The sequence below is a fragment of the Rhagoletis pomonella genome, unplaced genomic scaffold (genome assembly GCF_013731165.1).
Source record: "Rhagoletis pomonella isolate Grant_MI unplaced genomic scaffold, Rhpom_1.0 Rhpom_scaffold_00006, whole genome shotgun sequence".
Classification (NCBI taxonomy): Eukaryota; Metazoa; Arthropoda; class Insecta; order Diptera; family Tephritidae; genus Rhagoletis; species Rhagoletis pomonella.
The window spans coordinates 8,816,938-8,827,914 of NW_023458560.1; the positions used below are offsets into that span (position 1 = coordinate 8,816,938).

Sequence of the window (10,977 nt, forward strand, 5' to 3'; positions counted from 1 at the left end):
GTTTATACGGCAAAGTTTACCATTTTGCAAATTGTTATTTGCAAATAATACGTGCGTATAAAAGTAGTAATAGTCGCCTTAGTTTCGACTTATCTTGCTAGGTACCAACTTAAAATTTATTTTGAGCTGCAGCTGCAATTAATGGCGTTTTCTTTTCTCAAAAAAAAAATGTCACCTTCTTATATGGCAACATTATCAGTAGGGATGTGCCGGATATAGATTTTACCGGATAACCGGATTCCGGATATCCTGTAAAAAATAACAGCCGGATTCGGATATCCGATCGGATATCCGGTAGACTGCTGCCCTCAATAAATTTCACAATATTGTTTTTTTGCCGGCTCGAGTTCACCTCGACCTTCGCACCCTTTCTGATGCTGCAGAATTTACCACTTCGAAAACACAATTACGCACACATTGTGCGATGCTATCGCAGTGAAAAATGGCATCTTATAAACAAACATAAAACAATCTTCATCAAATTCTTTGCTTTTGAACAATCAAGATGTTTTGTTTTCTTACGTTAATTATACCTTTCATGAGCATAACTTTGGTCCGATGTTTGTAAGTACCAGAATAAGAAGAGATAGACCCATTAAAATGTATACTCAAATGATCAGAACGTCGAGCTGAGTCGCGCGGCGTAGCGTGACGTGGTGCGCGCGCTGACGCGGGCCGCCGCGAAGCTAAGCAAATTTAATGTTTGAAAGAGAAATAACGTCAATTGATTTTATTTCGTTTTTAAAAAGGTAATAATGTCAATTGACTTTATTTCGCACCAGGGTGGGAAATAAAGTCAATTGACCTTATTTCCGTTGATCTTATTACCTGTCACCCAGTTTCCATGTTAAATGCAAATAAAAAATAATAATTTTTCACTTAAATCGCTTTCGTGAAACTGACTATTAGGTAGGGCTGCCAGATATCTCTGTTACCAAACCGGGACACTTTACTAAATACATCAAAAAACATAAAAATAAAATTTCTAAACTTTGTGTAAAACTCAAGAAATTCAATAAATTTGCATACAAATTTGCAACTTTTTAATTAGACTTTTTGTAAAAATTTAAAAATTGAAGTTTTGCAGCCTATTAAATTTTAGTTGATTTTTGGTATTGTTTTTACTGAGAGTTTCTTCCATACAAACTATGTTCGACAATTCTTTTTATATGGAAGACACTGTCGGCAAAAAAAAAAAAGGCTAAAAATCAACGAAATTTGCTGGCAACTTCAGACTTGCACTTTATTAATTGGTACAAAAGGTATATTTAAAAAATTTTTCTAACAGATCTGATTAGAAATTGTGATTTGATGAAGAGTCTCCGATCCAATAATTTTGTACGGCACTGTACTTATAAGCACTCTAGGTTTCATGAAAGAAAAAAAACTTGAGTACAAGATAACATTAAAATATCAGTCAAATTTTTCGGTGCTGTGGACTTGTTTCAAAACTTCTGACTTTTCCTTAATATAATTGTAAAACTCTGTGCACGTCATTTTTAACGTCTTTAGGTACATATCAAGGCATATTCAACAAGGTAGAAGTGACAATTCAGTCGAGCTCTCTCATACCTGACTGTAATGTCAAAAAACGTAAATAAAGAAATTAACCCTTTGTTATGCATGTACCATATTTGAAAAAATTCAATATCTATGAAATGAAAGTTTTTGTAAATATTAGGGCTGTGCGATTATTCGATTACTCGAGCAAGTTGGTTAATCAATTATTCGGTTAATCAATTACTCAAGTAATCAAGATTTTGATTACTCAAAACGATGATTAATCGAGTTACATGAAATATTATTACTCAAAAAAAATAATTTTGCTCGTTAAAAGAGGTTGCTTTGGAAAATGTTTATTTTGTTTTTTACATTCTGTATATGAAAAAATTTTTTCGTTTTAATTTTTGAAAACAGAAACGTTGTTTTCAAAGTATCAAGGAACTTTAACTACTTTATACATATATAAAGAGTTGAAATGTTGATTACTCATTTTACTCGGAATGTTGATTAATCATAAAGCAAATTACTCAAATGTTTTTGTTTTTGGTTAATCAAAAATCTTGTTTACTCGAGTAACTGAACTTTTGAATAATCATAATTTCCAATTAATCGAATAATTGAGTTATTTACTTTATGATTAATTAAAATTTTGAGTAATCAATTAATCGCACAGCCCTAGTAAATATGAAAATATTTAAAATCACATTAAAATCGGCTTCATTTTAGTTTTTGTATTTTCGTTTAATGTAAATGTGGAAATGCATATCTACTTACTCAAAATTACACATTTATTTATAAAACCGTTTTGGCAATTTTCTTGTTTTTATTAGCCCAATGTTTTTGAGCATTTATTTTTTTATTCAAATACTTAATTCTAGAGTATATTCGACGTTAAAAAAAAAAAATTTTGATTCTTTCTTCTAAATTTACATCGGAACTTAACTTCAATAGTTCAGCTATTAAATTTTTGCAATGCGAAATTTCTTTTCCATTAAATTTATTAAAATTACTTCCAGTTTCTTTATGTCCACAAGGATTTTTGGTTTAGGTTTTATCATACCACCATTTGACATTTGGTCTATCCATGTATATGAGTGGGAGATTTTCTCTTCATATTCAGTAATGCTTAATTTCCGTATGATAAATCCAGCTATGTATGAAAAATAAAAACACGACTCTTTTCACATGGCATTATGAAAAAAGGAAAAGGGATGTTAAGAACCAGAACGTCGAATTTATAACAGTAAATGGTGATCTAAAGCGGTAAATTTAGTGGAACGAAATTGTATCATGGTGTTCGCGGAGCATTTGCTTATATGTATTTGTTAATGTACTCGTGGATCCGGTCGTGCTTATTTATGGCAGACTTACTCAGTTTGAATCTGTGCATCAACAGCTAACTTCGTCCCCCCGTTCAGATAACTCAAGCATTGGGGAATTGTATGGTAGAGGTACTGCACCTGGGAACAAACGCGTCCGCTTGGAAATACTCGGCTGTGATGGGCAACAAATAAAGTCACTGCCACTAAAATGGTGTTCGCACCAGGGATGAAAAATGGAAATTTCAGATTGTACCAAATATCACAAAATAAATGTACCTAAATGAGACAGATTGTACCTAAAAAAAGTTACATCATTCATTTGTAGTTTTTTTTATAAATTTTATTTAAAACATTAACACAAAAGATATATGTACTTTAAACATGAGCCTATATCTATAGACTATAGTCTAATGGAAATCGGAGAAGCATTGTTTTTGTCTAATTTTGACTACTGAAAAATATTGGCGAAAAAGACAAAAAACACACTTTGTGAAGTATACTTCTTTATCCAGCTTTTTATAAAACAACAGGAAGTCTGCTAATTTATCCGATTCCTTTTAATATGAAATTTGAAGACATCCTAGACACTGGACTGTATGGATGAATAAAGGCTGGTTTCCACAATGTAATATTTTGACAACAAAATTTTTTGACTTATTTTGACACAACTTTCTTACCTTTATCCCTACCTTTATCGATGATATTATTTATCCGATTCCTTTAAACAGGTGCAGTAAATCTAGAGAATATAATCAATGTGCCGTAAGTAACATCGAAAGCATTTTAAATATATTTCCAGAAATCAAAAAGCGAGTATGGGTCAAATAGCTGTAGTTCTCATCTAAAAATATGAAATTTGAAGACATCCTAGACACTGAGCTGTATGGATGAATAAAGGCTAGTTTTCACAATGTAATATTTTGACAACAAAATTTTTTGACTCTCTTTCCTTTATCCCTAGCTTTATCGATGATATTATGGGCCAAAAACTTACAAATAGCCGCCTTAGCAACGCATGTACACGCCTGAAGGCCTATTTTGATCTAAATCAAACCAAAGACCATTTTTTAGTCCCATTTGACAATGGAGGCCTATTCTGATCTAAATCAAACCAAGGCCAGTTTTTAGTCCCATTTCACTCATTTGACCGCAAATGCCACTGAATTTGACTTAGTGAAAATAAGCGTTAAAATTAATAGAAAAAAATTACGAAGCTAGGTAAAGTGTTAATTTTTCGTAGTGCCTGCTCTAAATGCAATGTAAAATGTTTAAGATAATGGTTTTTTTATGTCTTCCTTTTGACCACTTTTATCTAGAATTGTTTATTCTTCAAAATGAAAGCGAAACTTCTCCCGTACCTACAAGTAAATATATTAGCACGGTAAAGGAAAAAAACGAATAATGCATCTGATCAAAAGATGATAGTACCTAAAATCTAGTGACTGTACCTAATGTACCTTTAAGTCATCAAACGTCGGAAAAAGGTACAATTGTACCTACTTTTTCATCCCTGGTTCGCACACACGCGAAGAGTCTCCTAACGGAACACCGCAGCTACTTGCCCACCGTTGTCGCTTCACTTGACAATTAGGAGGTTTAAAATAACGCACACGTTTGTTGTCCTGGCTCTTGCTACACAGTCGCGCAGCTCAAAATTGAAAATTGAAATTAAAAAATTAAAATTTTGAATTGTATAGGGTTAAAAGTTGACATTACAGTCGCAGTTCGAAAGAGAGAAATGTCGAAATCACTTCTACCTTGTTATGCCTTGGTACATATGTATATTAATCATCAACTATTGCTTGTGCAAAGATCAACTATCTGAAGATGTAACTATTTCACAAATGGAACCGGTGCACTGAGAGAAAGAAGTTTAGAATTAAAAAAGCGTGCTAAATTAAAAAAAAATATGCATATGAAAGAGCACCAACCCAACTCGTAATACATTTAAGTATACACATTTTATTATTCAGGGCGTGTGTGAATCGGTAACAAAGTTTTATGGGGAAAGCTGTTGAATAATATTTGTACTATGGTGAGACAGTTTTGCCAATCTGCTGTGTGAAATAAAATCTTTTTTGACAGCAGTAAATTTTTGATAACCGCAGATTTAGTCGGTTAGTTTATATTACAAATTGAAGTGAAATTAATATTTTAAGAAAAAATCTACCATCACTGATAGCATTTCATCAATTTAAACTTTTGTTTTACGAAAAATTACACATAGCAACAATCTTTGCGATTGTCAAAATTTTCTATACATTTGTCAAAAATTTCACTAGCCTCATGAGCTACTGAAATTTTATTCACCTCATAGTTGTCAAAAATTTACTTGCGGCAAACTTTGTTACCGATTCACTCACGCCCTCAGTCTAGAAATATTAAATTCAAACGGAAGCTTTTTCATAATTAAGTTAAAAAATATATGGCTGCATTTCTTTATTCATTCTGAATGTTTGGAATAAACTTTTTTGTTTATTTATTCTTTAGAACGTTCCTGATGATATGTTGACGTATATTTCAAACGCATTCTGTTTATTCCGGCTGTGAAATGGGATTATCCGGAATGTATAAAGAAACGCAGCCTATATTTAAATTCCATGCTGCCTGTAATGGGATTTGAACCCTGACCCTCTGGAAATTAACAAATTGTGGCAAGTATCTTTGCGCACTCATCTACAGCCAGACATGTAAATGTGCATTCAAATGCTGAGTTTGAATCAACACCACGCGTGTGTGTTGTTTTTAAATACGAACATTTTAGAACGATAATCAAATAAAAATATTCATGTTTACTATGCGTTATTTCCCTCAGTGAATTCATAAAATTTGTAGTTATTTTTGAACTTCTATTCAAATTTGTGCAATCAAATCGAAAACCGCGACATGTAAATGAAACCCGGGACATTTTAAGGTTGGACCGGGACACCGGGATAAATAGTCTAAAACCGGGACTTGTCCGGGAAAACCGGGACGTAGGCAGCCCTACTATTGGGGCCAATTTCCAATCAATAGTTAAATTCCATTTTCTACAAAAAATGTTGCCTTCTCATTGCCCTTTCCTTCAGGGACCGAAAATAACAGTTATTATTCTTTTAAAGTAACCTTGGCCAAATCTTCTTCTTCTATCTTCTATATTAATAAAAATGTTGTGTTCGTATGTCACGGTCGTCAAAACTCAAGAACGGCTGAACCGATTTGAATAATTTTTCTTTGTATTGTTCGGTATAATACCAGAACCAATGATATCGCAAAAAATTGGAGGGTTGCCACCTATTTGAAAATTTTTAAGCCCAATTATTTTCATAAAATACATAAATTATTACAATATGGGTATCCAATTGAAGAGTTTTAAGAAAGATAACTGCTGGAAATATTTTTGACGAGGGTTGCCACCTTTTTCAAAATTTTAACTCAGACAAATTGATAAAATAAATGAATTATTGCCATGTGGGTGTCAAACTAAAGAGTTTTAAGAAGGCGTACATCCGAAAATATGTTTGAAGAGTGTTGCCACCTGTTTGAAAATTTAAGTAAAGTACATCGATAAAATAATTGAAATATTACATTATGGGATTATGGGTTGCCACCTGTTAAAAAATTAAGCGCAATTTTATTGATAAACTAAATGATATATTACAATATAGATATTAAATTTAAGAGGTTTAAGAAAGATAGCTGCTGGAAATATTTTTGAGTAAAATTACCACATCTTTGAAAATTTAAACTCAGTTGTTTTGATAAAATAAATGAAATACGGTAATTTGGGTATCCAACTTTAGATTTTTAAGAAGGCTTACGCCGAAAATATGCCTCAGAAGAGTTGCCACCTGTTTGAAAATTTAACTCAATATAATTGAAATAGATATCAAATTAAAGAGGTTGAGAAAAGAAAACTTTAGGAAATACTTTTATGCAGGATTGCCACTTATTTGAAAATTTTAACTCAGTTATATTGATTAAACAAATGAAATATTGCAATGTGGGTAGCGAACTAAAGAGTATTTAAAAGTCCTACAGTAGAAAGTTTCTTTGAAGAGGGTTGCCACCTGTTTGAAAATTTATCTCAATTAAATTGGTAAAATAAATGAAACGTTACAATATCGGTACCAAGCTGTTGTGTTCCTTTGTCACGGTCATCGAAACTCGAGAACCGCTGAACTGATTTGGATTATTTATTTTTTTTTTATTGTTCGGTATCATAGCAGGATCATTTATATTACCAAAATAAATAAATGAAGTATTTCAATATTAACGTTTAACGCCGAAAATATATTTGAGGAGGGTTGCCACCTGTTTGAATATTTAACTAAATTTGCATTTGCATTGATAAAATAAATGACTTATTAAAATATAGGTATTAAATTAAGGAAGTTTAAGATAGATGACTGTTCGAAATATTTTTGAGGAGCGTTGCCACCTTTTTGAACATTTTAACTCGAAAGCTTAGTATGTTACACCAATGTATTTTCAATATAAAGCGATAAAATAAATAAACCAACGAAAAATTAGTCCCTTGTCAAATATGTTTGACTTATTATTATTTTTTTATGGATATGTACAAATGTAGAGCGGGTACGGACGATGTGTGGTGGCTGACGGCCGTTCCTGGTGGAATAAGGGAAAATAAGTACCCGCGCTCTTTTCAATAGAATTGAGTTCAACCTCAAAGCAGTAAAATTGTTTGGAGGGGAAGTTAAAAAATAGTTAATTTGGCGGGAAAAATTTATGACAGTTTCTAATAAATACATGTGTACATGTATGCATACATATGTACATACATATATTATTAAGCATTAGGGTGGACCGTTTTGGATTGATTAAATAATTGAAATATTGCAATGTGGGTATCAAACTAAAGAGTTTTAAGAATACTTACAATCGAAAATATGTTTGACGAACAATATGGGTGCCAAACGAAAGGTATTTGAAAAATCTTGATTTGGAAATATTTTTTATAGGATTATCACCTATCTAAAAGTAAAGACTGAAAATATTGAAATTAAATGAAATATTACATAACTGGTTCCAAACGAAAAGTATTTGGGAAAGCTTTACTAGGGAATTTTTTTAAATCTTTCCACTTATCCAAAATCCGAACATTGTAAATAAATATAGAATTTACAACATCTTATCAAACGAAGTGATCATATTATCAACGAAGAGCTGGTACACAAATTACTTAATGTAAAAAATTCATAAACAAGTAATTTTTAAGCAAACAACACACCGACTCCAATTCTCATATAAAAGTGTAATAGTACCGTTAATTTTTTCATGATCCAAGTCGCCAAGGCCTACTATATTGCGAGTAAAGAAATTTTGAATAACATGAGATAATATTATTATGATTATGATTATCATTACTATTGTGAACTCCTATTCCCAATCAAGGATTCCCAAATTAAAGCGAAAGCAGAAGAGCATTTACGATCGCATGATGCAAATGTTAAGATAATAAGAGCTGCAGAACTGAACCATGTAGGAACATTTTTTTACAAGGGCGTGTAGTTTCTGGCGTGGGCCGATGACATCGACCTCAACGGTAACAAAAATAGCGAAATCTCTTCTGCCTTTTCCAAGCTGGATAAGGAAGCAAAGCGAATGCGCCTGGTGGTAAACGAGGACAAGACGAAGTATCTCTAGTCATCGCGTTCGCGCCTTTGAACCCACGTCACTGTTGACAGTTATAATTTGGGGAAAGTGGAGAATTTCATTTACTAGGGAACCAGCACTATCACCGATAAAATATCAGCATGGAAAACCCACGCAGAATTACTCTTGCCAACAGGTGCTGCTTTGGACTGAGTAGGCAATTGGGGAGTAGAGTCCTTTCTCGACGTACAAAAACCGCACTCTATAAGTCACTCATCATGCCCGAGCTGTTATATGCCGCAGAAGCTTAGACAATGACAACATTTTATGAGGCGGCTCTTGGAGTATTCGAGAGAAAGATCTTACGGAAGATATACAGGCTTCTACGCATGGGCGACGGGGGTTACCGTAGACGATGGAACGATGAGTTGTATGAGCTTTACAACTAAATGTACATAGTGCAGCGAATGAATATAGAGCGGCTCCGCTGGCTTAGACATGTCGTTCAATAGGAACCGAAGTTTCAGGTGTAAAAGAATTCAACTCGCAAGCTGATGGTGGTAGCAGACGAATAGGAAGCACCCATTGCAATGGAGAGAACAAGTTGTTCTGTGCCAACTGGCGTTCTTTGTGGAGCTCGGCCAAAATGGCTTAGGCGGTTACAAAGCCAAAGTAGAAAAAGAATATGCAAATGATAAATGACGGAGTTGGGGGACCATTTTCTTGGATGCGCCAGGAAGAACTAGGAAAATATTCCTTACCAGATGGATTCTGGCGACGGTTCGATCAAAAAATTACATTACCTTAGCTATCGCTTCGCCTGGAATTGCTGCGACATTATTACCAGGTGGAAACATTGCCAATTCAGCCATTGAACATATAAATCATCGAAACTCCCACGTGCAATATTTCCAGAGCATCCGGTATGGAAAAAGTTTACCAAAAAATTCAATTCATTGTTTGGGATGAGTGCACATAAAAAATCGTTTGCAGCTTTTGATCCATTGTTGCGGGATTTGCGTGGAAACGTTCAACCATTCGGGAATGCACTGATATTGCTCGCAGGAGATTTTACGAAAACATTGTCTGTAGCTTCTCGATTAACACGAGAGATAAATGCTTGCCTGAAATAGTAAACATTGCGACAAGACGAACATATGTACATACACTGCAGCTGAAGTATTGGCACGACAATAACTGGACATTGAGAACGCAAAGCTGCCAGTCAATGAGAGATTAAGACGAATTTTATGGCCTAATAATTTTTGTGGATTAGAAACATCGAAATTAGAACAGTCGTTGCTTGAGCTGATCAGCTCTTTTACCAGACTGCCAGACCACTTGCTCACTTTGGTGAATACCACTAATGTTATTCAATCCAGAATTCAACGCATATAGCATATACGTCGATAAACACCGTTGTGGAAAAAGACCATCCAACGAAATTTTTGAACTCGATTGATCTTCCACTGAGACCCCACATACCGAAATTGAAAATAGGTGTCCCAATTACCATTTTGCGGAATATTAATCAGCGAAAACTCTGCAACGGAATGCGACTCGCAGTTCAGAAATTGATGAAGAACGTAATGTAAGCAAACATTTTAACGTGGCCCTTCAAAGGTGAAGAATTCCCATGATTCCATTTAATGATGATGATTCAATTTAAAAGATTGGAATTCCCAATTCGATTGGCATTCGGAATCACAATCAATAATGCTCTAGGTCGAACTTTGGAAAAGTATGGTTTAGATTTAGATGCGGATTGCTTCTCAGATGTTGCGTGTTCCTGTGTCGGCAAACCAGATATCCTTGATATCTATGCAGAGAATGGAAAAATAACAAATATTGTGTGCACACGAGTACTTATTACCAGGGAACGGATTTTTAGGACCTAAAAACCTATAAAAAAGGCAAAATAAAATAACGAAAAAGGCTGGGAAAGGCAAAATAAAATAGCGAAAAAGGCAGGAAAAGGCACTATGTGTTGCAAAAAAGGCAAAACAAAATAGCAAAAAAGGCAGGAAAAGGCAAAAAAAGCAAAATAAGGCACCTAAAAGACAGAAAATAGGAAGAACAATCAAAAAATACATTTATATTACAAGTAAAAAGAGAAAAACTATGAACTAGTTTCATTATATGAAAAATTTGTACTTTGAATCTTAGACTATTTTATCCTTTCGGGGTTCTAACTCATAAAACTTTAATCTGTATAGTTGTAGTAACATTGAACCACAAGATGCATTTTGAAGTTTTCTGGCAGCATTTTCATTCGATTTTAGCAAAGAAAAGCCTTGAATGTACTAAATGTGCGCTCGACGTAAGTTGATATAAGTGGAGCCCAATTTAAATATGGAACGTTTGAAACATTCATATTATCATGAATAAGGGCGTTTTCCTCGCCCTTTATAATTCAATCAACACCCCTTATTGTCTCCAAGCCTTCGTTAGCTGAGAAAACGGCTTTGAATTTTTCCAACACCAATTTGGCAAGAGGTCTCTGCGCTTCTATAAGCCGCATGGGCAATATGTATATTTTTTAATCTTAAAAAAAAAA

The 10,977-nt window shown here is 33.7% G+C and overlaps 1 protein-coding gene across 1 annotated transcript in view; it reads right to left on the reverse strand.

Moving 5' to 3' along the window:
• LOC118741549 overlaps positions 1–10,977 on the reverse strand; it is a 16,526-nt gene that overhangs the window by 1,391 nt on the left and 4,158 nt on the right. The gene's annotated exons all lie outside the window — the stretch shown is intronic.